Raw genomic sequence first — 26,067 nt, 5'->3', positions numbered from 1 at the left:
CAAAAAGTAATGTTAGAGAATGACAAAACTGTCAAAGACAACCATTGTAGTGCATTGGAAATTGAACAAAGGCATACAGAGAAATAATTTCAGGTAACAACAGTAAGCCTCTATGGCATTTTGAACTAACGTTGCTCCTATCACCTCTGCAGACCTGTGAACATAAGAGTTCAATCAGAGTAGGTAAAACCGTGAAATTCAGTATCTTCCCCATCTCTGTGGGAAGATGTGTACCTTATTGGAAACTGTCAATAAATGTGGTACTCCTAGTGGAAAGCAAATGGGAGGGCCACTAGCTCTGCCACTCTGAGTTTGTAGCCTGCTTAAGGTAAGCAATGGTCCATTGGACTAGGTAGGTTATAAAAGGGAATTCCAGGAAATTAGATGAGGATAGAGGGCCTGAAAATTTCTCCAACTATATCGGTTTGACCAGAAACTATATACATGTCTGGCAGAGACCAGAGCAGAGTCAAACCATCCAAAACTCCATGACCTATGGAGTACATGTGAACACATAGATTAGGAGAGAGTCCTAAAATCTTCCCACGTTTGAGGAACATATAATCTGTGAAGCTCAAAAAATCTCAGAATAAGCGCAGAAAGATCCACACTAGCCACATTATTATCAAGTGGTCCAATGTCAAGGACAAAGATAAAATTTTTAAAACAGCAAACAAACAACAACAACAAAAAAGTACTGACACATCATATACAGAGAAAACAATAGAGTTAACAGCAGATTTCTCATCAAAGGCAGCAGAGTCTAGAAAACAGTGGAGTAATAAATCCAAAGTGTTGAAAAAGGCCAGTATTATTACCCTGATACAAAAATTAGTGAAGGGCTGAATTATATTCCCTTGTATGCAGACACCACATTTTCTTTATCCATTCATTCATCAATGGACATTTGAAGAAGGAAATCCTACCATATGAGACAAAATGAATGAACCTGGAAGACATTGTGCTAAATGAACTAAGCCAGTCACAGAAGAAAAATATTTCATGATTCCACTTCTATAAGGTATCTAGTATGTTCAAACTCACAGAAACAGAGACTAGAATGGGGATTTTCAGACACTGAAGGGTGGGAAAAATGGAAAGCAGCTGTCCAGTGGGTCTAAAGTTGCATTTGTGCAAGATGAATATGTTCTGGAAATCTGTTGTAAAACATAGGGCTTATAATTAACAAAACTGTATTGTACATTTACATTTTTAAGTGAGTAGATCTCATGTTAACTGATATTACTCCAATAAAAAATTTTTTATATTCTCATTATTTTTAAGAAAATTAGTATTTATGTTTAAATATAAGTGTTGGATTTTCTTGGACCAGTGGGAGGAAACTTGGACATGCAGGGGAGAAAATTCTTCAGCTCAGTAACTGTTTTTGTTGCATTTTCTCTTCCCTTCATCATACCTTTCTCCACTTAGCCACTTAGAGCACTCGTTTGCTACCCTGTTTATTCTCAGAATTGGTTAAATCAGTTTCCACTAGGGGTGGGGATGTTCTCTGGGTGCTGCTTTCTCTAGGTCTTCCTTGAGCTCCCTAATTTCCCCCATGATGCCCACCACACCACACCGTCACAGCTATTTGCAGTAATTCTGCTAGGTTTGAATGCCCTCTGGTACCTGTTCATTTACATCTTAAAGGGAATTTGTCAGAAATCCCTAGGTCCTTCTCACTAATGGTGTAAATTGTGGAGATTTTTTTCATTCCCAATGCTGTTGCCTATTATTTTTAAGTGAGGAAGTGGAGAAGCAGTGATACTTTGCTGTTTTGCTCCTAATGAACACTGAAACACTAAGAGTACTGTTTAAAACAACGATTATAATCAAAAGAGCGACAAAAAATAACTACCAGCATTTTGAAGGAAAAAAAGCATACTGAGAAACAAGGTGGTGAAATCTGACTTACTTTTTATTTAGGAAAAAAAAAGGTTAATGTCTAAAATTAAAATTTATTTAGCAAGATGGAGGTAAGCACCAGAAGAGATGAAAATTCAAACTGATAGCAGTTATTTGTTTGCGGGAAACACGTATTGTGGTGGAGAGTGGTGTAATGAGGGCTTTTAAATTTTCTTCATAAGCTAAAGAAAAATGTAATGAAAAACCAATTATATTTTTTATCAACATAAAATCTAACAATGAAAGTTTAAAAATCATAATAGCTTAAGAAAGAATAATATACCTAGGAATAAACTGAATAAAAGAATGATATAATTTGTACAAATGAGGACAACAAAACTTTACTGAGAAAAAGACATAAACAGACACTTCATGTTCATAAATTGAAAATTTCAGTGGAGTTAAAGTGGCCTTCCTCCCCTAAAAAATGTATAGATAAAATACAACATGTGTCAAATTCATAGGCATTTTTTGAAAGAAGTTAATGAGCTGACTTGAAAAGATATGGAAAAACGACTCTGAAAAAGAACAAAGCTGGAGGACTTTGATTTCAAAACTTACTGTAAAATTACACTGATTAAGACAATATGATAGTAGGATATGGATAGGCTTATATGTAAATGAAAAATAAATGAGAATTCAGAAATAAACTCTTACGTATTTCTGGTCAATTGATTTTTAACACAGATGCCAAGACATTCAATAGGTTATGGACAGTCCTTTCGCTAAATGGTTCTGAGACAATTGAATAGCCAAATTAAACAACAACAACAACAACAAACCCTCACACCCCTTTCTAAAATTACACACAAAAATTAGCACAAAATACATTAAATGCATAAGTGTAAGAGCTAATATTTTCAAACTTCTGGACAAAAACAGATAAAAATAGTCCACAGGCAGGGAGAATGTGTTTGCAAATAACAAATCTGATGAATACCTTATATTCAAAACAATTAAAGAATACTTATAACTCAATAAGACAAACAAGTTCGACAAGAAAATGGACAGAAGACTTAGGCATTTCACCATAGGTATACAAGTAGCTGATGTATATAAATGAAAAGGTGTTTCATATCATTCCTTAGTAAAAAATGTAAATTAAACCACAATGTCATCATGTTACATACCTAACAGAAGACTTATAATAAAGAAGACAATACCAAGTACCGGCTGGGAGGTGAAGAAATTGGAACTTTCATACATTGCTGGCAGAGATGTAAAATTACATGTCACTTTGGCCAACATTTTATTTGTTCTTTGAAGCAGGTGTCCCTAACCCGCAGACCAAGGACTGGTACTAGTCCTTGGCTTGTTAGGAACCAGGCCACACAGCAGGAGGTGAGCAATGGGCAAGATAGCATTACCACCCGAGCCCCACCTCCTGTCAGATTAGTGGTGACACTGGATTCTTATAGGAACAGAAACCTCATTGTGAACTGTGCATGTGAGGGATCTAGGTTGTGTACTCCTTATAAGGATCTAATGCCTGAAGATCTGAGGTGGAACAGTTTCCTCCAAAAATGATTCCCCTATCTGCCCTTGTCCAATCCATGGAAAATTGTCTTCCACAAAACCAGTCCCTAGTGCCAAAACCACTGGGGACCACAGCCTTAAAGTGAAACAAATCTGCTCTGTGACCCAGCAATTCCAATCCTAGTATTCTACCCAAGAGAAATAAAAACATATGTCCACGCGACGACTTGTAAATAAAAATCCTTAGCAACATAATTCATGTCAGCCCAAATCTGGAAACAATGAAAATATTCATGAGTTGGTGATTTCATAAGCAAAATGTTGTATACTATACAATGAAATACTCTTCAGCAATAAAAAAGACGAAATAATGAACTGCAAATAATGAACCTCAAAAATATATTAGATTCAAAATATTTTGCATTGTATGATTTAAATTATAGAAGACAGATTATGTATGCAGACTGAAAAGCAAACCAAAGGTGCCTAAGACTGAAATTAATTTGAAATTAATAATATAAATTAGTTTAAAATGCTATCAACATAATTTTTAGAGTGATAGAATTATTGAAAAACTGGATAGCAGTGATGGTAGTAACATTTCACTAAAATTATTAAATTGGAAATGACATTGGCAGAATATTATCAGGTACATTATATCTCAATAAAAAAATTTATAAAAAGTGATATGTGATTATTTTATGTCAGACATTATTGGGGGAAATGGAGCACTAAGGTAGTTGAATATAAGCCTAAAGAGGTAGGTAAGAGACAAATTTTTAATGTCAGATGCTATGCACTGACTGATTTTGTACCCCCAAAATTCATATATGGAAGCCCTAATCTCCAATGTTATAGGATTGAGCAGTGGGACTTTGGGGAGGTAATTAGGTCATGAGAATGAAGTCCTTATGAATGGGACTAGTACCCTTTTAAGAGGATACAGGAGAGAGATGATCTCTGTCACAGCCATGTGAGGATATATCAAGAAGGCAACCAGCCATTCTGTGAGTCAGACAGGGATTCAACAGACATCGAGTCTGCTGGCACCTTGATCTTGAGCTTCCAAGTCTACAGAACTGTGAGAAATAAATATTTGTTGTTTAAACCACTTAGTAAAATTTGCTTTATGCCCCAGCATATGATTCTTTTTTGTAAACATTCTAAGTGCACTTGAAAATGTGAAAATGCATTCATAGACTTGCATTCAGTATTCTATACCTGTCAAGAAGCTTAATTTAGTTAGTCGAAATATTTCTTACTTAAAAAACATTTTATAAAATAGTAAAACAAAACAAAACATCTATGATTCTCCAATTATATTTAACCTCTAGCTATTCCATCTGCCTACAATGCCTTCTTCTACCAACATTTATCAAAATTCTCCTAGTCTTTTCAGGTCTAACTCAATTTCCATCTTTTCTAGAGGGCTTTTCGTTTCCCCAGTTGGAAATACTCTTTTCATTTTCTAAAATCTGTAGCACTTTATTTATATCTTTATCAAATATTGTAGACATTTATGTGTCTATTATTCACTTAATAGACTATAGCCTCCTGAAGGTCTGGAGTGGGAAGAATTGATATTTAATTCCCAGAAATCTTTGCCTTGAGTATGCCTCAAAAAAGTTTTTTATGGTTGAATGAATGAATATAATACAAAGACTCAGGTCTAAGATGGAGATCAATAATTCTACTTATAAGTTTTAGTCCATTTTTATAGTCTACTCTTATCCTTCCCTTTTCTCATCTTGAAAAAAATATTAACTTCATTACTTAAAAACTGGTCTTATTTTTTGAATTTCTCTTTGGCCTTAATAAAACCATAGTTATGCAACTTAAACCCTGAGGCTACTAGATTCTTTCAAAACAACTGTATTTGAGTTGAGCTGCCAGTAAAATAAACTAGAGAATATTGAACAGGTCGCAGAGCTTTGTAAAAAGTCATGTAAAGGCACTAAATACTACATCATTTTGTTAACGAATTTAAATACCTAATGAGAAAACAAAATGGAACAAATGAATATATTGCCATGATGAAGTTTGTAAATGCAATGGAGATCAGTAGAGCAGAGGGACGGGACCTTTTTTCAAAATTAAAATGGCTCACACCTTAGTTTTTAATCTAAGAAAATATTTTAGGTAGAAAAGCCTTACCATCCACATGTAGATGAAGCCTATGCTTGAAAAATAGAATCTATTAGTAAAAATGCTAACATTAAAATCTGCCCTTTTCAATTTTTTTGAGTCATTAGGAAATACTAAAGGAAAATTGTTCTGCATGAAAGTAAAGTGCACATTAACTCAATAATTCATTTTATAATTAACTTATTGAAGGAGTTTAGAACATTAAGTCCTCAATTTTTTTCCATTATTCTTTCATATTCCCTAGAATTTGAATAGGTTTACTGAGATTTTGAATTCCATGCAACCTTTTGGCTGGAAATGTCATAAAGCATGTTTAAGATCCCAATTATGCCATGAAACCTTTATAATACTACATACTGCATATTCAGTCATTAATTCTGTGGCATAAAAATACAATCTAGAGTAATTTTTATCTGTGAAAAGTGTACAAGAGCAGACAAAGCTGTAGACAACCCATATTTAACCTCATTTCACCAAAGCTCAACTCCATTTCAGTTGAACAAGGAAAATTTTCAGTCAGGGTTGAGATGTTAAAATTTCACCATCCCAAGTTGAATAATCCAAATGAGAAAACCTATAAAGTGTAGTTGTCCAAACAAAACATAACAATGAGAAAAGAAGAGCTCAAGAAAAAAAAAATATGATCCGTGAACAAACTGTTACTCCAGGAAACATGGAAACAAATGAATACAAATAGGCACCACTGCTCTGAAAGGACCTAAATTAACAAGTGGACATGGGGTAAATGTTGTATAATTTAAACAACAAAACCCACTGTTGAAGAGTGAAAATAAAACTCTGTGTGTGTGTGTGTGTGTAAAACTATGTGCGTAAGATCATACATTAATATGTGCAAATCAAAATTGACTTGTTTTGCTATCTAGCTTGCAATTTTCATTTTATCTTCAAAGTATAAAAAAGAACCACAGATACTATGTGTAATGACCATTGTTGGACAATATGTTTTATTCATTTATTCAAACAAAATGCTGGAATTCATTTAGCACCTTCTATGTCTCTGATACTGACCTCGTTATTGTAACGAGATATAACGAAATTTAAAATGCACTTTCTGTCTTTTGGTAATGCAAAAGACAGGCACGTTTAACAGAGAATTATAAAACTCTACTGTGCATACTTTTTATTTTTAAAAAAGTTCTGACTCTACGTGCTTATTTCTGTATAAAATTATTAAGTCACACACACACAGATGTTATGCTTTGAGTTTTAAGTATAAAATCTATAGGAAAGAATTATACAAAAGTAATCACTATATTTTTTTCAACATATGTGTCTCCTAACATACTGTTGACATTCTCTTATCAATCTTTACACAATACCACATGAAATATTGTAAAAGCAATACCACATGAAAAATGTACTTTATAATCAAGAGCTATGAAAATATTTTCTCAATGATTATATTCCTCTTTTATACTGTGTCTGAAGGAAACTCTGACTTCCATTAGAGACTTAATCATTAAAAATACCATAACATTGGACTTTTCTCACTGAACTTTTTATCCACATTCATGTTCTTTTCTCCATATCAGTGGTTTTTTTTTAACTTTTTTAAGGATCTCTTCCTTGCATCTGTTAAAATTCAGTAATTATTTTGTGCAAGAAGATAGGTTACTGTGATAGCCTAGGGTTCATAATGACTCCCTCTGCCCTTGCAGATCAGAAGAATCGGGGAAGGCTGGAAGGTATTTAGGGAGTGAGTGATTGGGAAAAAGCCTTGGGAAATGGGCAAAGATTCTCAGAAACACATGTTGCGAATGTGAAGAATACTCCATTAAAGTGATGACCTGCCTTCAGATAGAAGATAGAAATTGAAAGATGACTTGGTAAGAATGCACATGAGAAGGCATTTCTGATGGAAGAATGCAGCCCCTTAACTATACGGTTCCAGGACCAGGTCTAAAAAATGAAATAATACAAACAATATCATTTATTTTAATAAGTCAAGATTATATTTAATCATTAAAAGCTTATTTTTTGATACTACAACACTATTAGTAATAATGAAAGTTTTACCTATTTTTCACCCTGCCCAAATTTTCCACCTGTATTTTATTCTGCATTATGCCTGTATTAGTCAGGGTTCTCTTAGAGGGACAGACCTAATAAGATAGATAGATAGATAGATAGATAGATAGATAGATAGATAGATAGATAGATAGATAAAGGGGAGTTTATTAAGCATTAACTTACTTGATCACAAGGTTCCACGATAGGCTGTCTGCAAGCTGAGGAGTAAGGAGAGCCAGTCTGAGTCCAGCTGAAGAACTTGGAGTCTGATGTTCAAGAGCAGAAAGCATCCAGCACAGGAGAAAAATGTAGGCTGGGAGGCTAGGCCTGTCTCTTTCACTTTTTCTGCCTGCTTTATATTCGTTGGAAGGTGATTAGATTGTGCCCACCAGGTTAAGGGTGGATCTGCCTTCCCCAGCCCACTGACATAAATGTGAATCCAGACACAACCAAGATTAATACTCTGTATCCCTCAATTCAGTCAAGTTGCCAATCATTATTAACCATTACAATGCCATTATGGAAACCCCTTCTTCTAAGACAACCTAAGCTTGTAATAATTACTATTAGCCAAGTAAAATTTTAAACAATACAATTGTCATTACTAATGAACAAATGAATTGTTTCTCTAAAAATACAAAAGCAGTTTTTAATAAATATTTCATTTTTAATTATTTTCTCATACATATAATTTTTTAATAAATCAAATTTGTAACTGAAATACATGTGTCTTCTGCACTATCAATATGAAATTTTCACAGAAAATTTCTTTAAAAAAATTAAAAGTTGGAAAACAACAGATGCCGGAGAGGATGTGGAGAAATAGGAACGGTTTTACACTGTTGGTGGGAGTGTAAATTAGGTCAACCATTGTGGAAGACAGTTTGGCGATTCCTCAAGGATCTAGAACTAGAAATACCATTTGACTCAGCAATCCCATTACTGGCTATATACCCAAAGGATTATAAATTATTCTACTGTAAAGACACATGCACACATATGTTTACTGCAGCACTGTTCACAATAGCAAAGACTTGGAACCAACCCAAATGCCCATCAATGATAGACTGGATAAAGAAAATTTGGAACATACACACCATGGAATACTATGCAGCCATAAAAAAAGGATGAGTTCATGTCCTTTGTAAGGACATGGATGAAGCTGGAAACCATCATTCTCAGCAAACTAATACAAGAATAGAAAACCAAACACCACATGTTCTCACTCATAAGTGGGAGTTGAACAATGAGAACACATGGACAGAGGGAGGGGAACTTCATACATTGGGGCCTGTCAGGGGGTGGGAGGTTAGGGGAGGGATAGCATTAGGAGAAACACCTAATGTAGATGATAGGTTGATGGGTGCAGCAAACCACCATGGCACATGTATACCTATGTAACTAACCTGCACGTTCTGCACATGTACCACAGAACTTACAGTATAATAATAACAAAAAAAAATGGTTTTATTGCAGAATTTAAGTAACTATATATCTTATATTGCAAATGTTTCCCTACCTGACTTTGTATTTAACCACAACATTAATGAATAAATATACAAATTATTTTTTTTTGTTTTGGCCTTAAGTCACATTTTATTTTATTAATATTTATTGTGATACTGTTGCTTTAAAATATTTTATACTCTTTATTTTTGCAACTATAAATTGAAGGCTAAGAGGCAAGTTTAAATGCTGAGGAAGTAGTTTCAGATAAAATATCATATATAATCATCACATGATTATATTTATCTAACGGCCTGACTTTATAATGGTTGAGCCGAAATTTAATTATCAAGACAATTAAAAAAATATCTATCTACTACCATGTTATCCCATCCACTACCCTGACATTTCTGAAGCTGTGGCCAGTGGACATTCCCCATCTAAAAGCTAAGCATGCCTAGGTGACTGCTACAGTGTTTTCCAGGTGACTCATATTTAAATATGTTTGAGAAATGCTAACTATTATGATCATTTAATATTGGCAATATGCCAATCTATTAGAATCTCTAAATACTGTTTAGCTTTATTTTATACAGAAATTGCTAGACTTAAATGACTTAGTTTACCCCCAAACACATATTAACATCTAAAGCACAATCTGGGAAACACTGTCCTAAAATCCTTTAAGTGTTTAATCTGCTTGATACAACGGACTGTTCTCATTCTTTTGTCTTTTCTAATTCTACTCACTGACATTTTATTAAGTGAAAACTACTCCAAGTATCTTCCTTTACTTCCATCTTTACTATTCTCTTCCCAAGACACGCTGATCAATAGTTTATAGTTAGTGCTTAAATAGAAAACTGTCTTCTTCAATTCCATTCTTCTTTGTTTCTTTTCTCTCTCTCTCTCTCTCTCTCCACACACACACCACACACACACACACACACACACACACACACACACACACACACACACACACACACACATTTACTTAGCCAGAAAAAGGAAAAGGAAAATAAGGAGGGTGAGAGGGATACAGCATATAAGGAGGAAGGGGGAAGGGAAAAGGAGAGAGGGGAGGGAGTAGGAAGAAAGAAAAGAAAAGGGAGGAGGAGGAGCAGTTTGAAAGTCTTCACATATGACGCACTGTGGAAAGTGAAGGAAAATAACAGCCTAACTTTGAGAGACATTCAATCTAGTTAAGGATATATAAAGATAAGTGCTATCTATAACAGATGAGAACAGAGAGAACACAAAAAGGCAAAGCCAAGGGAAGGACCTGAAAGATTAATGGCTTTTCATGTGATAAAGGAGAAAAGGAAAATATTAGAGGACGATGTAGAATGATCTCAGATGCTAAATCAATGAACAGATGCTATTGGACTTAACAGTTTGACCCTCATAAAGTCACTAAATACCTGGGTAAGAACAGTTCCGGTAATAAAATTCCAGCAATTCAAGTCCAGAAACATATTGAAAGAATTATATACCATAATAAAGTATAATTGATCACAGGAATACAAGGTTAGTTTAACATCCAATGTCAATAAATGCAATACACTATAGCAATAGAATAAAGGACAAAAACTAACATCTATTGAAATGAATAAAAGGCATTTACAAATTCAACACTCACTTATTAAAAAGAAAAACTCAACAAACTAGGAATAGGAAGGAACTTCCTCAATCTTATGAAGGATATCTATGAAAAATCCAAATTTAACTTCATACTTACTGGCAAAAACCAAAATTCTTTCTCCTTAAAATTAGGAGCAAGATAATGATGTCTGCTTTTGTTGCTTCTATTAAATATTGTACTGTAAGTTCTACTCAAAGCAATTGCCAGGGAAATTAAAGATTGAAAATGAAGCAGTAAAACTATCTCTCGTTAAACACACCTTGCATATGGAAAATCCTAAGGAATACACATAAAAACTGGAACTAATAAACAAGTTCAGCAAGGTTGTAGAATACAAAGTCAATGTTTCACAAATACTAGTATCTTGAATACACAAAAGGCTCCCAAAACTCAATAGAAAAAAAAATTCAGTTACAAAATAGGCAAAAGACACAAACAGTTTACTGAAGAGTATAGATAGATGGAAAAAGGCACATGAAGAGATATTCAACACCATTAGCCATCATCAAAATGAAAATAAAAGCCATACTGAGATATCATTTCACACCTGTTCGGATGATTATATTTAAAAAGTTACACAATAATATGTTTTAAAGAGATTGTAAAGAAATCAAAACTCCTTGTACACTTCTGGTAGCAGTGTAAAATAGTAAAGCTGCTTGTAAAATAATTACACAGTTTAAAACATAGAGTTACCATATGACCCAGCAATTCTACTTCAACATAACACTACAAATAAATGAAAAGTTACGTTCACATAGAAACATGTATATGAATGTTCATAGCAGGATTATTTATAATAGCCCAAAGAGAAAACAATTCAAAAGTCCATCAAATAATGACAGAATGAACAAAATGTGGTATACCCATACAACAAAATGTTATTTGTCTAGCCATACTTAAAAAGGAATAAAGTCCTGGCCGGGCGCGGTGGCTCACGCCTGTAATCCCACGTGAGGCCGAGACGGGCAGATCATGAGGTCAGGAGATCGAGACCATCCTGGCTAACACGGTGAAACCCCGTCTCTACTAAAAAATACAAAAAACTAGCCGGGCAAGGTGGCGGGCGCCTGTAGTCCCAGCTACTCGGGAGGCTGAGGCAGGAAAATGGCGTAAACACGGGAGGTGGAGCTTGCAGTGAGCTGAGATCCGGCCACTGCACTCCAGCCTGGGCAACAGAGCGAGACTCTGTCTCAAAAAAAAAAAAAAAAAAAAAAGGAATAAAGTCCTGATCTATGCAACAAATAGATGAACTTCGAAAACTTTATGCTAAGTGGAAAAAAGCTAGTCACAAAAAAATCATGTAATTTCTTTTATCTGAAATATCCAGAATAGAAAAATCTATAAGTGATAAAAGATATATTATAGCAGGCGTGGTGGCTCACTCCTGTAATCCCAGCACTTGGGGAGGCCGAGGCAGGCAGATCACTTGAGATCAGGAGTTCGAGACTAGCCTGGCCAACATGGTGAAACCCCATCTCTACTAAAAGTACAAAAATTAGCCGGGCATGGTGGCACACGCCTGTAGTCGCAGCTACTCAGGGAGGCTGAGGCCGGATAATTGCTTGAACCCTGTAGGCAGAAGTTGCAGTGAGCTGAGATTGCACCACTGCACTCCTCCAGCCTGGGTGACAGCGTGAGACTCAGTCTCAAAAAAGAAAGGAAAAAAGGGTAGATTACTGGTTTCCTAGAGCTGAGAGGAGGGGAGTTGGTTGTAAGGAAATGGAGACTGCCCACTAATAAGTAGGTTTCTTTTGGAGGTTATGAAAATGTTCTGGTTGGGCAGGGTGGCTCAAGCCTATTATCCCAGCACTTTGGGAGGCCGAGGCGGGCGGATCATGAGGTCAGGAGCTCGAGACCATCCTGGCTAACACGGGGAAATCCCATCTCTACTAAAAATACAAAAACAATTAGCGGGGCGAGGTGTCAGGCGCCTGTAGTCCGAGCTACTCGGGAGGCTGAGGCAGGAGAATGGCGTGAACCCGGGAGGCGGAACTTGCAGCGAGCCGAGATTGCGCCACTGCACTCCAGCGTGGGTGACTAAGGGAGACTCCGTCTCAAAAAAAAAAAAAAAAAAGAAAATGTTCTAAAATTAGACAGTAGTGATGGTTGAATAGTGATGGTTGAATAACTCTTTGAAGACACTAAAAACCATTGAATGGTCCACTCTAAATGAAAGAATTGTTTGTTATGTAAATTATATCTCAAAACATCTGTTAAAAAATAACAGTTCAGGTAGATTAAAGTAGGCTATGATATATATAGCAAAAGAAGATGTGAAGATTCTACTTAAGGCATTGATCTCTGTTCTAATTCACTGAATATTTACTACCCATTTTTCTTTTCTTCAAATTTTGCACATCCATACCAAGTGACGATGGCAGTGGTTATGGTAACTTTGTAGGATAAACAGTCTACATAATGCTCCTTTGTGGGTCTGTGGTATTGGCTACTTTGAAACTCTACCAATTTCTGACAGATGAGTACTTGCAAAGTTTATTTTAAAATATCTTTAATAATAACTCACCTTTTCCCAATTTTCCCAAATACTTTCCCAAGTATTTGAGCCTTAATGAAATTATAGACATACAGTGCAGCTTTTTACATGTGAAAAACTATCTGGCAGGTGGTCTTCCTGATTTTCAACTGAATACTTACTATCTGTTCAAAGTACAGAAGCTCATTCAGCCTACTCAGGAATTCATATGTCTTATCTCCGTTTGAGGCACTACTAATAAATTATGAATTTAACAAGTTTCTGTGAGCCAAATTGTCTTCTTTAACTTATTTTCAGGGTATCTTTGGGAATACATTTCCATAAGAAATGTTTTATAATCAGTAACTATAAAATTCTAACTCATATTAGAATCAGTATTCTCTAAAATGATTCCATGACTGTTCTCCATGGACCAAGGCATTCTGTGAAAGGGCTGGGTTGCTGGGGGACTTCTCAGTAGGCCAGTGTACATTAAGATTCTTCAGAATGAGGATAAAATGTGTGTCACAGTTTTAAAGCACTTAAGATTTAGAGATGGAAAGATCCATGGTCAAATTCTAGTTCTTAAACTCAATAATTGTGACAGTTTACAATTAAAACTTAGTTACTTTGTCTGTTAAATTGGGAAAATAATGATACCTAAGGCAGAGGTATTGTGAGAATGAAATACAACAATGCATTTGTCCACTCAGGCGGCCATAATAAAATACCATAGACTGGATGTTTCAAACAACAGACGTTTACTTTTTCACAGTTCTCTAGACTGGAAGTCCAAAATCAAGGTGCTGGCAGGGTTGGTGTCTGCTGAGGGCACTCCCCTGGGGTTGCAGAGTCTTGCCTTTTGGCTATGTGCTTTTCTTACCTCTTCTTTCTAATGGTGCAGAGAGTGAGGGAGTGAACCCTTTGCTGGATTTTCTTATAGGGACACTAATCCTATCAGATCAGGGCTTCACCCCTGTGACCTAATTTAACCTTAATTACTACTTCCCTAGAGGCCTCCCTTAAAATACATCCACATTGAGGATTAGGGCTTCAACATATAAATTTTGAGGGGACACAAACATTCCGTTCATAATAAATAATATTTAGAATGTACTTACAGTTCCTGGTACATAAATCCCAAATTAAGAGCAGTTTTCATAATTATCATTATTGTTATCATCATAATTTTCATTATTATTCTTAATAATGCTACTCATCCATGAAAAACTGTATATACCTATATATCCCAGAAACTCTATCCTACCAAAGAAATTAATAGGTGGCAAGTTTGATGGTTCTGGAGTTAGGCAGACCTGGATTCCAGTCCTAGCTCCACTATTGACTATTTGCAAAAGAAACATTCTGAGCCTCAAATTCCTTGTCTATAATAATGGGGTAATGATTGCCCCTCATTCATAGGCCTATTAAGAGGACTAAATGAAAAAAAACTTATGTAAGTGCTGAGAGAAATACCTGACAAACAGTGCTCAATGATGATAGCTTTTACTATCACAGATACAACTTTCGTAAATTTCTACAGTGAGTCCTTGTAGGCACACCTCTAGGTTTGTACCAATGTGTCCTTGTAGCCACACCTCTAGGTTTGTCTCCAATTCTTTATGTTGGAGAAAACTGAGAACTTGATTCTAAGTACTGGAGGACATATATGTAACTCACTCAGCAGCACCAATGCATTAAATGAAAAATGCAAAACACATCCTTACTTTTCGTTATCCAATGTCAGATAACTACTCTTTCTGAATCTGACTCAAATTGCTTCTAAAATGTAAGTTAAGTGGCATACCCTGTGTCTGGTTTTAAGAATGGCACATATCCTTTACACTTGCATCTGATCAGAGCTACTACAGAAGTCTCTATGCTCTTGGAGACCAGGGCTATAACTATTCTCATATTTAAAAAGGAACTTTCCATTACTTCTTATAGTTAGAAAACAGGGTGGTAAGGACTAATAGCTTTCATAAAATGGCCACTTTTTTCCTGGAAAAGTTGTCTTCTTGCCTCTCAGACAACATACTGTTGGAATATGTATGGATTTTACATGACTTTTTCTTGTCTATGCTGAAAGTTTTCACATCTCTTATGGCAAACATAAGCCTGTCAGAAAGTCTAACAAATGAATCTACCACATATAGATCTGTCCAACTAGATATGTCAACAGGATTATATCCATCAGATTAAGTGTACCAACAAATATTTAAAACGCTTTGCCTGTTACCCATGTTTTCCTAATGCTGACCTCCAGGCTCAGTCCTGCCAATCTGTGGAGCAGATGACCATCTGCAATTCACTCTGCTAATAGGTAGATTCTGGTAATTTTCTTATTTAGACTGCCCATCATCAGTTTCCAATACATTATTTTAGATAAACATAGCCTAGGCATTATACTTTCTTAGTATAATAAGTATACTCATTATACTAAGTATAAAGAATTCCTAGATGTGCTAATGGCCCCTGGAGCCTACACCCACACCCACCTTTCCACCAACAAGGAAAGAAATCACAGCTCCAACTATAACCACGTTTGTCAGTCCTTTAGTCCTTGGAAAATATATTCCAATTTATGTTTTAAGGTAATAATTCTATTTCTGCTTGATTGTTCTATTGTTTATATCAATGATACTCCTCACCCCTGCAAAAACACTGCATCTATTAGTTTCAATGGATGTGAAATACACAGTTCCTTTAAGTACTTAGTAAACTTTGTGAACATTAGGTGCAGAGTTTGTGCTTCCATTATTCACTTTCTTTTCTTCTTAATATTCTGGACCTATTCAAATGCTGTTCAAAATCTGAAAAATAGAATAATTCTTTCTGTAAAAATGTACAACTCTGATATTTATTAATATTCAGAGGCATGATGTTTCTTTTTCTTGGATATTTTAGAGAGTGTTAATTCTTCATAAGGGGCCTATTATGTTTTTCATGTTGTGAACTGCTAAGATTCTCAGCGTCTTAAAAAGGCACAGCAATCCAGGAACAAATAGACATTTAAAGAGAAGAATGCTTATTACACTGCCATGTGGCCACTGGGTACTCATTAAATATTAGTTGATGTTCAACAAATTGAGTGGAATGTAGTTAATTTCTGTATAAGGAGACTGCAAAGTAGAACTTCGGTTATGACTGAAACTAAAAGAGAAGGTTTAAAAATGAAGAATAAAGGCTTTCTCATAAAAGTTAAATTGGTATTCTGGCTGTCATAAAATGCCATACAGTATCACTGTGATTGTTATATAATACCAATCAAAATATTATATATTGACACTGGATATTTTGACAAATATAGGGCTTGTCCAAAGTTGAAAAGCCTTTTCTCGTAATATTCTGATCACTTTAATCTTGTAATTGATTTGAGGTAGGAGTAAGATGGTTAAAATAACTGATCTATTAATAATCTGTAAAATTATGTGTTAGTAAATTTTTATTTCAGTTGAGCCTTAGCTACAGACAGACAGTTAAAGTGACTTGCTTTTGTAGGGATTTGTTTATGCCACAGACTGGTCATTGAAACTGATTAACCATTGAGCTAGTGTTCATGGCCTCATTTTCCCACAAAAATATAACTACAATATGCACTGATTACATATAAAGTTATAATTATAACTATCATAGTCTAATATAATATATCCTCCTGGAATATGAGGAACTTTTTGACATCTGTTATTCCCTGTTTATATTCACAAAGCAAAAAAGGCCTGTAAATGACTTCAAGTACTATTCTTCTCTGTCTCCTTTAGGAAAGGCAGGCTGCAGGTTTGAAAACGTTGCTTGTGTCATTATGATGAATAGGTATACCCTCACTGTTGGGTACAAGGTTCTATATGTGCTCCTTAAATCAAACTTGTTAGATGTGTTGTTCAAATCTTCTGTATCTGTGCTATCGTAGTGCATGTTCAGAGGAGATAGTGCTGTTGGTGATACCCTGGACATTTATCTCCTACCTTATATCTACTATAGGTTCCTGCCTACTTTCCAAGCCTTATTGTCTAGATATGCTACCAATTTTGCTATTTCTTGCATCTGAAACAAGAACCTTATGCAAGCAAGAGAAATTATTTCAGATGCAAAGAACAGCCTTTGAAACCAAGACTGCATTGTAGACAGGAGATTTGGAGTAAAATGGAATAAATGCAAGCTTGTCTACTATCACTGCTAAGGACAATGAAAATCCCATTATCATGAATGGATGGGCAGCTGGGTGTACAAGACAGATATGAAATAGAAAATTAAAGTATTCCCTATGATAACCATGATTAAAGAACTGATTGAAAGCAAGTTTGAAGTAAAGGAGGGCTCTTTATTTTTTGCCATGATAGACTTGTCTGATGGGTAAAAATAATTCAAGGAATACAGTATAAGGTGGCTGTCTCTAAGGGCACTCAACAATTTTAAGAAAAAAAATGACAGGGTCAAATCTGTAAAATTTGGACAGGGATCCAAGATAGTTGATTACAAGCAGTTGTGGTGCACAGCCTTCACAGAGAGGAATGGAAAGGCATGAAGGAATTCAGTACTTCCAACTGAGATATCAAGATTCTTGCACTGAGATTGACTAGGCAAACAGCTTGACCCACAGATAAAGAAGAAAACTAGGGTGGTAGGCAGGGCTGGGGGACAGCCCACCCAGAAGTGGCATGAAGCCAAAGGAACACGCATCCCCCAGTCAAGGGAAATTATGAGTAATTGTACATCTCCACCTGAGAAACCATGCTTCTACAGATCTTTGCAACCCATTAATCAGGAGAACCCTTCATGAGCCATGCCACCAGGGCCTTGGGTCTGATACACACAGCCATGTGGAGTCTTGGCAGAGTAGTCGCTCAGGCACAGAGATCCAGGAGTTTTACATACTCTGGCCCCAGGATTCCTGGTAAGGTGTGAAATTCATTTGTATATATCCCTAGGAAGGGAGTTGAATCCAGGGAGCCAGAGTCAGAGTCATTCTGCAGGCCCCACTTTCACAGCACCTCACAAGTTAAAACCCATTGGTTTGGAATCCCAGTCAGCCGATGGCAGTGGGTGGAGTCCGTCTGAGATGGGTCCAGTTTCCTGTGGCAGCTGCCATCTCTGCTGTTCCACTGACACACCTGCTCCAGCCTGCTGGCTATGGATAAAACAGATGGTCTGGATGAGGAAGGCTCCCTCACAACACAGCACAGCTCCCTTGCCAGATCATCACCAGACTGCCTCTTTCAGCAGGATGCTGATCCATTCCTCCTCACTTGGCGAGACCTCACTGCAGGAGCTTCAGTCAGTTCAGCCAGGGTTCTACAGACAGAGCTTTGACCTCTCCCTGGGACACAGCTCCTATGGGGAGAGGTGGCCCCCATCTTGCAGTATGGTTGACTCAGCCACTCCAGCCTGCCTGCTTTGGAGAATACAGGTGATCTGGACAAGGAAGGATCTCCCTCAGTGTAGCACACATGTTCTACCAAAAAGCAGCCAGACTACTTCTTTGAGTGGATCCCTGACCCCATTCTTCCTGACTGGGTGAGACCTCCCAATGGGGGTCTCCAGCCACCTCCTACAGGTATGTATGGGCCAGCAACAGGTCAGTACCCGCCCCCCAGGATGAGGCTTCCAGATGAAGGAACTGGCTGCCATCTTTGCTGTTTTGTGGGCTTTATTGATGATACCTCCAGGTATGGGAGAAACTGAAGCAACTGGGCTCTGGAGCAGACCCCCAGCAAACTGCAGCAGCAGTGTGGTGGAGTGGCCTGACTGTCAAAAGAAAAACAAAGGGCCGGGCGCGGTGGCTCAAGCCTGTAATCCCAGCACTTTGGGAGGCCGAGACGGGCGGATCACGAGGTCAGGAGATCGAGACCATCCTGGCTAACACTGTGAAACCCCGTCTCTACTAAAAAATACAAAAAACTAGCCGGGCGAGGTGGCGGGCGCCTGTAGTCCCAGCTACTCGGGAGGCTGAGACAGGAGAATGGCGTAAACCCGGGAGGCGGAGCTTGCAGTGAGCCGAGATCGCGCCACTGCACTCCAGCCTGGGTGACAGAGCCAGACTCCGTCTCAAAAAAAAAAAAAAAAGAAAAACAAAGAAACAAAATCAAAGAACAACAACAAAATCAAGAACAACAACAAAAACATTAACAACAACAACAAAAAGATCCCACAAAATCCTCATTCAAAGGTCAACAGCCTCAAAGATGGAAGGCTGAGAAGCCCACAAAAATGAGAAATAATCAACACAAAAACACTGAAAACTCAGAAAGGCAGAATGTTTCTTCTCCTCCAGATGACTGCAACACATCTTCAGCAAGGACACAGAACTGGGCTAAGGCTGAGATGGCTGAACTGACAGAAGTAGGCTTCAGAAAGTGAGTAATAACAAACTTTGCAGAGCTAAAGGAGCATGTTGTAACCCAATGCAAAGATGCTAAGAATCATGATAAAACAATACAGAAGCTGATAGCCAGAGTAGCCCATTTAGGGAGGAATATAACCAACCTAATGGAGCTGAAAAACACAACATGAGAACGTCACAATGTAATCACAAGTATCAATAGCAGAATAGATCAAGTGGAAGAAAGAATCTCAGAACTTGAAGACTATCTTTCTGAAATAAGACAGACAAAAAAGAATAGAGAAAAAATAATGAAAATGAATAAACAAAACCTCTGAGAAATATGGAATTATGTAAAAAGACTGAACCTATGACTGATTGGGGTACCTGAAAGAGATGGAGTGAATGTAACCAAGTTGGAAATCATACTTCAGAGTACCATCCAGGAGAAATTCCCCAACATAGCAAGACAGGCCAACACTGAAATTCAGGAAATGCAGAGGACCCCAGTAAGACATTCCATGAGAAGATCAACCCCAAGACACATAATCATCAGCTTCTCCAAGGTTGAAATGAAAGAAAATATGTTAAGAACAGCCAGAGAGAAAGGCCAAATCCTACAAAGGGAAATCCATCAGACTAACAGCAGACCTCTCAGGAGAAACCCTAGAAGCCAAAAGAGATTGGGAGCCAGTATTCAACATTCTTAGAATTTCCAACCCAGAAATTTATATCTGGCCAAAGTAAACTTCTTAAGTGAAGGAGAAATAAGGTCATTTTCAGACAAGCAAATGCTGAGGGAATTTTTCACCACCACACCTTCCTTGTAAGAGGTCCAGAAGGAAGCACTAAATATGAAGGAAGGAAAAACAGTTACCAGCCACTACCAAAACACACTGAAGTACACAGACCAGTGACACTATGCAGCAACCACATAAAAAAGCCTGCAAAATAACCCACTAGCATCATGATGACAGGATCAAATTCACAACACTAACCTTAAAAGTAAATGGGCAAAACACCCCAATTAAAAGACACAGCATTGCAAGCTGGATAAAGAGCCAAGGCCCATTGGAATGCTGTCTTCAAGAGGCCCATCTCACATGCAAAGACTCACATAGGCTCAAAATAAAGGAAGGAAATTTACCAAACAAATAGAAAACAGAGAAAAAAGCAGGTGTCACAATCCTAGTTTTGGACAAAACAGGTTTTAAACCGATGAAGATAAAAAAAAATGACAAAGAAGGGCATTACATAATGGAAAAGGGTTCAATTCAACAAGAAGAGCTAACTATCCTAATTATGTATGCACCCAATATAGGAGCACCCATTTTCATAAAGCAAGTGCTTAGAGATCTACAAAGAGTCTTAGACTGCCGTACAATAATAGTGGGAGACTCTAACACCCGACTGTCAATATTAGACAGATCATCAAGACAAAAAATTAACAAAGACATTCAGGACCTGAACTGAGGTCTGGATCAAGTGGACCTGATAGATAGCTACAGAACCCTCTACCCAAATTCAACAGAATACACATTCTTCTCATGACACTTACTCTAAAATTGATGACATACTTGGAAGTAAAACACTCCTCAGCAAATGCAAAAAATAACTGAAATCATAACAAACAGTCTGTCAGACCACAGTGCAATCAAATTGTAAGTCAAGATTAATAAATTCACACAAAAGCACACAACCACATGGAAATTGAATAACCTGCTCCTGAACGATTCTTGGATAAACAATGAAATTAAGGCAGAAATCAAGAAGTTCTCTGAAATTAATGAGAGCAAAGAGGCAACATGCCAGAATCTCTGGGATACAACTAAAGCAACATTAAGAGGGAAATTTATAGCACTAAATATCCACATCAAAAGCTAGAAATATCTCAAGTTAACAACAAAACATCTCAATGAAAAGAACTAGGGAACCAAGAACAAGCTAACTCTAAAGCTAGTAGAATACAAGAAAAACCCAAGATCAGAGCTGAACTGAAGGAGATAGAGTGCAGAACTGTTTGATGTTGAAGGAAAAGCAAAGATGTTGAAGGAGTCCCACTGATTACCTGAGGTCAGATACACACAGGGCCTGCCTCATATTGAGGCAGAATTCTCCCTACATGAGCCTTCTGAATATAGAGTGATAAGAACACATATATATATGTGCACATATGTATATATATACACACATATGGGCCAGGCACAGTGGCTCACACCTGTAAGGTCAGGAGTTTGAGACCAACCTGGACAATATGGTGAAACCCCATCTCTACTAAAATTACAGAAAATTAGCCAGGTGTGGTAGCACACGCCTGTAATCCCAACTACTTGGGAGGCTGAGTCACGAGAATCACTTGAACCTGGGAGGCGGAGGTTGCGGTAAGCCAAGATTGTACCATTGCACTTCAACCTGGGAGTCAGAGTGAGACTCTGTCTCAGAAAAACAAAACAAAACAAAACATATATATATGTGTATATATATGTATATACCAGCAATTGCCATGGGCTCAGGGGAAGCTGCAGTTTTCAGAAAAGGCTTTTGATAAAATTCAACATCCAATCATATTAAAAACTGTCAATAAACTGGGTATTGAAGGAACAATACCTCAAAATAATAAGAGCCATATATGACAAACCCACATCCAATATCATACTGAATGGGTGAAAGCTGAAAGCATTCCCCCTTGAAAACCAGCACAAGACAAGAATGTCTTCTCTCACCACTCCTAGTCAACATAGTATTGGAAGTCCTGGCCAGGGCAATCAGGCAAGAGAAAGAAGAAAAGGCATCCATATAGGAAGAGAGGAAGTCAAACTATCCCTGTTTTCAGATGACATAATTCTATATGTAGAAAAAACATAGTCTCAGCCCAAAAGTTTCTTACGCTGATAAACAACTTCAGTAAAGTCTGAGGATACAACATCAGTGTGCAAAAATTACCAGCGTTCCTATACACCAACAACAGTCAAGCTGAGAGCCAAATCAGGAATGAAGTCCCATTCACAACAGCTACAAAATGAATAAAATACCTAGAAATACAGCCATACAAAGGAAGTGAATGACCTCCTCAGAGAATACAAACTTCTACTCAAAGAAATCAGAGAGGACTTAAACAAATGGAAAAATGTTCCATGCTCATGGATAGGAAAAATCAATATAATTAAAACGGCCATGCTGTCCAAACAATTTATAGGTATGAGCCTTCAATACCCAGTATGCTATTCCTACTAAACTACTACTGAGAGTCTTCACAGAACAAGAAAATCTATTTTAAAATTCATATGAAAACAAAAAAGCCCAAATAGCCACGGCAATCCTAAGCAAAAAGACAAAGCTGGAGATATTATGCTACCTGACTTTAAGCTATACTACAGTGCTAAAGTTACCAAAACAGCATGATACTGGTACAAAAACAGACATGCAGACCAATCAGAATAGATAAACCAGAAATAAGACCACATACCTACAACTATTTGATCTTCAACAAACTTGACTAAAACAAGCAATAAGGAAATGATTTTCTATTTAATAAATGATTCTGGGATAACTGGGTAGCCATATGCAGAAGATTGAAACTGGACCCCTTCTTTATACCATGAACAAAAATTAACTCAAGAAAAATGAAAGACTTAAATGTAGAACCCAAAACTCTGAAGACCCTGGAAGACAACCTAGGCAATACCATTCAGCACATAGGCATGGGCACAAATATTTCGTGAAGAAGACATCAAAAGCAGTTGCAACAAAAGCAAAAATTGATAAATGGGATCTAAGTAAACCAAGGAGATTCTGCACAGCAAAAGAAAATATCAACAGAGTAAACAGATGGCATATAGAATGGGAGAAAATTTTTCACAAACTATGCATCTGACAAAGGTCTAATATCTAACATCTATAAGAAACTTAAAGAAATTTACAAGAAAAAAACAAATCACCCCATTAAAAAGTGAGCAAAGGACATGAACAGACACTTCTCAAAAGACATACATGTGGCCAACAATAATATGAGAAAAAGCTCAACATCACTGATCATTAGAGAAATACAAATCAAAACCACAATGAGATACGATTTCACACCAGTCAGAATGGCTATTATTGGCCGGGCACAGTTGCTCACACCTGTAATCCCAGTACTTGGAGGGCTGAGGCGGGTAGATCACTTGAGGTCAGGAGTTTGAGACCATTCTGGGCAACATGTGAAATACCATCTATAGTAAAAATACAAAAATTAGCCGAGTGTAGTGGCATGCACCTGTAATCCCAACTACTCAGGAGGCTGAGGCAGGATAATCACTTGAACCTGGGAGGCGGAGGTTGCAGTGGGCCAAGATCATCCCACTGCACTCCAGCCTGGGTGACAGAGTGAGATTCTGTCTCGGAAAAAACAAAACAACAACAACAACAACAACAAAACGGCTATTATTAAAAAGTCAAAAAATAAAAGATGCTGGTGAGGTTGTGGAGAAAAAAGACCGCATTTGCACTGTTGGTGGAAAATTAGCTCAGCTTTTGTGGAAGACAATGTGGTGAATCCTCAACAACCTGAAGACAGAAATATCATTCAATTCAGCAATCCCATTACTGAATATATACCCAAAGGAATATAAACACATGCACAAGTATGTTCATTGCAGCACTGTTCACAATAGGAAAGACATGAAATCAACCCACATGCTTATCAATGATAGGCCAGATTTTTAAAAAATGTGGTACATATACACAATGAAATACTATGCAGTCATAAAAAAGAACAAGATCATGTCCTCTGCAAGGACATCAATGGAGCTGGAGGTCATTATCTTTAGCAAACTAACACAGAAAATCAAATATTGTTCTCACATATAAGTAGGAGCTAAATGATGAAAACACATGGACACATGAGGTGAACAACACACACTGGGACCTATTGGACACTAGAGGGTGAGAAGAAAGAGGACCAGAAAAAATAATTTATGGGTACTGGGCTTAATACCCGGGTGATGAAATAATCTGTACAACAAATCCCCATGACACAATTTTATCTATGTAACAAACCTGCACATGTATCCCTGAACTTAAAATAACAGTTAAAAAAAGAAACATAGGGCCAAAAGAAATCTACAAATTCAATACAATTCCCATCAAAATATCACCATCGTTCTTCACAGAATTAGAAAAAAATAATTCTAAAATTCATATGGAACCAAAAAAGAGCCCACATAGCCAAACCAAGACTAAGCAAAAATAATAACTCTGGAAGCATCAACTTACATGATTTCAAACTGTAATATAGGGTGATAGTCACCAAAATAGCATGGTACTGGTTTAAAAATAGGCACATATATCAATAGAACAGAATAGAGAACCCAGAAATAAACCCAAATACTTACAGCCAACTGATCTTTGACAAAGTAAACAAAAACATAAAATGGGGAAAGGACACCCTTTTCAACAAATAATGCTGGGATAATTGGCTGGCCACATGTAGGAGAATGAAACTGGATCCTCATCTCTCATTTTATACAAAAATCAGTGCAAAATGGATTCAGGACTTGAAGACCTGAAACTATAAAAATTCTAGAAGATAACACTGAAAAAACGCTTATTGCCATTGGCTTAGGCAAGGATTTTATAACCGAGAACCCAAAAGCAAATGTAATAAAAGCAAAGATAAACAGCTGGGAAATAATATAACTAAAGAGCTTTTGCATGGCAAAAGAAACAGCAGAGTAAACAGACAACCCACAGAGTGGGAGAAAATCTTCACAATCTATACACCTGACAAAGGACTAATATCCAGAATCTACAATTAACTCAAACAAATCTGCAAGAAAAAACAAACAATTCCATCAAAAACTGGGCTAAGGACATGAATAGATAATTCTCAAAAGAAGATATACAAATGGCCAAAAAACATATGAAAAAATGCTCAACATCACTAATGATCAGGGAAATACAATCAAAACCACAATGCAATACCACTTTACTCCTGCAAGAATGCCCATAATAAAAAAAATAAAAAATAGTAGATTTTGGCATAGATGTGGTGAACAGAGAACACTTCTACACTGCTGGTGGGAATGTAAACTAGTACAACCACTACGGATAACAGTGTGAAGATTCCTTAAAGAACTATAAATATAACCACCATTTCATCCAGCATCTCACTACTGGGTATCTAACCAGAGGAAAATAAGTCATTATATGAAAAAGATACTTGCACATGCATGTTTATAGCAGCACAATTCGTAGTTGCAAAAATATGGAACCAACACAAATGCCCATCAATCAATGCATGGATAAAGAAATTGTTATATATATATTCCATCATATATATATATATATATATATTCCATCATACATATATTCCATCATATATATATTCCATCATATATATTTATTCCATCATATATATATTCCATCATATATATATATGATGAAATACTACTCAGCCATAAAAAGGAATAAATTAATGGCATTCACTGCTACCTGGATGTGATTGGATACTATTATTCTAAGTGAAGTAACTCAGGAACGGAAAATCAAACCGTATACTCTCACTCAAAAGTGGGAGCTAAGCTATGAAAATGAAAAGGCATAAGAAAAACACAATGGACTTTGGGGGGAAAGGGTGAGAAGGGAATG

This window comes from Macaca nemestrina, chromosome 14 (assembly GCF_043159975.1).
Source record: "Macaca nemestrina isolate mMacNem1 chromosome 14, mMacNem.hap1, whole genome shotgun sequence".
In the NCBI taxonomy this organism is placed as follows: domain Eukaryota; kingdom Metazoa; phylum Chordata; class Mammalia; order Primates; family Cercopithecidae; genus Macaca; species Macaca nemestrina.
This window is presented reverse-complemented; position numbering follows the sequence as displayed.